The sequence below is a fragment of the Penaeus chinensis genome, chromosome 31, assembly GCF_019202785.1.
Source record: "Penaeus chinensis breed Huanghai No. 1 chromosome 31, ASM1920278v2, whole genome shotgun sequence".
Lineage (NCBI taxonomy): Eukaryota > Metazoa > Arthropoda > Malacostraca > Decapoda > Penaeidae > Penaeus > Penaeus chinensis.
This window is the reverse complement of record NC_061849.1, coordinates 16,677,122-16,682,121: the sequence shown is the minus strand read 5'-3', so window position 1 is coordinate 16,682,121 and position 5,000 is coordinate 16,677,122.

Below are 5,000 nucleotides of genomic sequence, written 5' to 3'. Positions count from 1 at the left end.
TTGATGCTAATATTAGCGTTACGAATAATGATAAGGTTAATTATGATAATAATGGTAACTATAATTATGATGGGGCTGACACTGGTAATGATAATGATAATAATCATGATGAAAATAATGATAATAAAGATAATAACAATAACAATAATAACGATAACAACAAAAACAACAAGAATGATAATGATAATGATAATGACTATCATAATAGCAATAATAATGATAATACCAATGATTATGATGATGGTGTTGATCTTGATTATAGTGGTAATGGTAATATATATATATATATATATATATATATATAATAGTAATAACAATAGTACTGATAAAATTAATGAAAAATATAATTACTATATTGATACTACTATCATCATCATTATCATTATCATCATCCACATTATACTTATTATTATTATCATTATTATTATTTCTGTTATTTGCAGTTTTATTATCAGTATCATTACTATTATTATTATAATTATTTTCCTTATTACTACAGTTATCATCATTATTATTATTACTATTTTATCATTATTGTCATTATTATTATTATCATTATTGTTTTATCATCACCATTACTGTTATCATTATCATTGTTGTCATTATTTGCATTATTTTTGTTATCATTATTATTATTATCATTATTATTATTATCATTATTATTATCATTAATATCATTATTGTTATTATTATTATTATTATTATCATTATTATTATCATTATCGTCATCATCATCATCGCCACCATAATTATCACATCATCATTTCTGTTACTGATACTATGAATAAATAAAGAAAATTCTCATTTGTACACCAATTCATTACTGATCGATTTAATCTTTCAAATCTAAAGGGTGTGTTTTGAGATTCTCTGTGTTCGATTCCGTGTATGCACTTTCAGGTTCCGGCATTGGCTTCATTTATACACAAATACTATATTGCCCTAATAGAAGATCATATATTCAATTATGTAATATACTCATTGGTTCTTCATTATACATTGCATTTTGGTATCAAGATTTATTTCTAGAGTTTAGTGTTACTGGGAAAAATATCGTGTTCTTTTGTAAATTGAAATTTGACTATTATTGCATTCCGGTTTAAGATCACTTTTGCACAGCTTCAATAGAACAATGGCAGTTTTCGATAATCAATTGCTTTCGTAATGCCCTCCTCTCCCAGTGGAACAAAAGAATGAAAGTTAAATCATTGAGCCCTTCATAGCATATTCATCCGAAGGAATACACCCATGCCTTATAAATCACAACAGCATGTAGTCAAAACATGTCGCAAAATTATTCCACTTCAAAGTAAAGGAAGATGTTGACGGCGAGAGGGTGAGGGAGACCAGAAGACCAAAAGACCAGAGCAGGCACCACTACCTGGCTCTCCGCCAACACTCCTCCACTCGCTATCTCCAACACTACGACCATCACCCTCACCATCCCGTTGAGAAGCGATAAGAGGGTGATCTGTGCAACCGGAGGCAACGAGGGAGGCACAGCAGGTCGCACGTAGGTATGCAGCTTATAGGCCTACTTTCCTGTTGGGGTAGAGAGATTTCGTTAAATCCGTTAGAATTCGAATTTGACGGAGGTGAAATACGGGGAACTTGACGTCTTTTTTATGCACATTAAAGTAATATAAAATCCGATTTATGCGTTGTGCGTGTCGTTTAGCGTACTAAAAAGGGGGGAAAGACATGTGTTATATATCATAAGGGTACCAATGAAAATCGCGCTGCTTGCTAAGGTTGTAACTGATATCAAATATAGACGCCGCAGTTCAACGTGTTCTCAATTATATTTTTTCTGTCTTATGATTCGAGAGAGAGAGAGAGAGAGATTTAATTCCAAATTCGAAAAACTAATCTCTCTCTCTCTCTCTCTCTCTCTCTCTCTCTCTCTCTCTCTCTCTCTCTCTCTCTCTCTCTCTCTCTCTCTCTCTCTCTCTCTCTGTATATATGTATAAATATATATATATATATATATCACATTACGATAAGTTCATCTATCTCATTGGAGCCCAATGTGAGCGGTACCACCTCTCCCCTTCAGACAATGGAAAGATCGAGGAAGGGGGGGGGGGGGGGGCGACAGGATGGCATGAGGAGCAGTTAATTTTTTTTGTTTTTTTTTTATTTTTACAAAAAATTGAAGAACAAAATATGTCAAAATACATATTTGCTTAAGTTTTGTAGATGGCCACGCACTCTGAGCCACGGGATGACGCGGTAGGCTGGCCACTTCCTTTCTGCATCGAAATTGACCCCAGTGTGCTGATGCCAGTATTCAGTCATAGCTGAGGCGGCTGAGATGGGTTGGCCAGGCGCGAAGCCAGTACTTTGTATGTATGGCTTATGGCCCATCTGCAGCGGGAGTTCGATACTGGGACCACGTGTGTGAGTGTGTGTGTGCGTGTGTATGTGTTCATCAATATATATATATATATATATATATATATATATATACACACACACACATATATTAACATATATATGTATATATATAGATATATATGTATGTATATATATACATATATATGTATGTGTATATATACATATATATTTATATGTATATTCATATTTACATATACATACATATATATATAAATATATATGTATATATATACACACATCATCATCATCATCATTATGGAGCTAACGCCGGCAGGGGCGCATAGCCGCATCCACCCTCCGCTTCCACCTACGAGGATCCCTCATGGCGAGCCGCCAGGCAGGGGCCCGGCCCATCTCTAGTTCCTCACGACAGGTTTGATCGATTTGCCCAAGCCACGACCTTCTCGGTCGTCCCACAGGCCTCCTCCACCCAGGGTTGTCTCGGACAGAGACAACCTGATGGGCAGGATCATCCTGTGGGAGTCGAGCCAAGTGGCCATATAGCCTGAGTTGGCGATCACGGATTGTGCAAGTAACAGGTCCTGTACCGGTCTCACGGTGCAGCCGTTGGTTGGACACATGGTCCCGCCAACTGTACCCCATGATCCGGCGCAAGGATCTGTTACAAAAGGCATCAAGACGAGATTCCAGAGCACAAGATAGTGTCCAAGTTTCACTACCATAGAGTAAAACTGGCAGTATCAGGGCCTTGAAAACACGTAACTTGGTCCTTCTGCACAGGTACCGACATCTCCAAATACTCTTGTCGAGAGATTTCATGACCCCTGCTGCCAGGCCAATCCGTCTACTGACTTCTTGGTCTGACAGCCCAGAGTCCTGAAATGCACTACCGAGGTATATAAAGCTCTTTGTGACTTCGATGTTTTCCCCGCAAGCACGTATCGACTGTACAGGGTCTCCTAGCAGGCCCCCAAAATCCTGGATCTTGGTCTTGGTCCAGGAGACCTCTAGCCCCAGGGGCTTCGCTTCATTGCTAAATGCATCAAGAGCCGCTACAAGGGTTTCCAGAGATTCAGAGAGTACGGCAACATCATCGGCAAAGTCAAGGTCTGTAACCTTGATATTGCCCAGAGTTGCTCCATAGTGACTTTAGACAGTGGCTCTACCCAGTATCCAATCCATGCAAGTGTTGAAAAGTGTTGGTGCAAGAACACAGCCTTGCCTCACCCCTGAACTAACAGGGAAGAAGCTCGACAGGCCCCCACCACACTTTACAGCACTTTCAGTGCCTGTATACAGGTTTGCTATTAGTCCAATAATCCTTATTGGAATTCCTCTTAGTCTCAGGATCTCCCAGAGAGATTCGCGATGCACCGTGTCAAACGCCTTCTTGAGATCGATGTAGGCTGCGAGCAGCCCACGTCCGAACTCACGACGGCGCTCTATAATGATTCGAAGCGCCAGGATGCGGTCTATTGTGGACTTACCAGGAGTGAAACCAGATTGCTCCGGTCTTTGGTGCTTCAACAGGTGGTCCCTGATACGTCTCAGTAAGATGTGTGCGAGTACCTTGCCTGGTACACTGAGTAGTGTAATGCCTCGGTGATTGCTGCAGTCCCACCGATCCCCTTTTTTTCCCCCTATACACACAACCATATATATATATATATATATATATATATATATATATATATATATATATATATATATATATATATACACACATTTATATGTATATATACATAAATATATGTATATATATACATATATATATGCATGTATGTATATATACATATGTATACACATGTATATTTATATATACATACATATATATACACATATGTGTGTGTACGTGTGTGTATGTTTGTGTACACACACACACACACACACACACACACACACATATATATATATATATATATATATATATATATATATATATATATATATATGCACACGCACGCACACACAACAATACACACATGCACATTCATAAAGAGAAAGAGACAGAAAGATAAAACAGGTAGACAAACAGACCAATTGTTTGATAGATACGGTATAACCCCCCCCCCCCCCCAAAAAAAAAAAAAAAAAAAAAAAAAAATCTCAACGGAAACACATTGCTTTTTAACGAATTTATCTTTCGTTTGATTCATCATATAAGCGACTTCCTTGACATTTGACGTAACTGATATATTCCGAGATAATCACTTTCTTTTATTTTTTTGTCTTTTTTTTTTTTTTTTACTTCATCTTCTTGCCTTGGTTTGTTTTAAATAAGCACTTGCACGGCTGTAACATTCACATCATTGCAGCTAATTTATTGAGATTCCAAATGAAAGCGAAACAAATATGAAAAGGGATCAAATTATTGTATTTTTCTTTTTTTTCATGTACGTGTGTGTGTATGTGTATGTGCATGTGTGTGCGTGTGTGTGTGAGTGTGTGTGCGTGTGCGTGTGTGCGTGTGTGTGAGTGTGTGTGAGTGTGTGTGTGTGTGCGTGTGCGTGTGTGTGTGCGTATGTGTGTGTGCGTGTGTGTGTGTGTGTGTTTCGTACGTTTAGGGAACGGTGCTTCAAATATATACTATACCATCTTAATATTCCGTGATATAAGATAAAAGATGACAGAAGTTTAAGCAA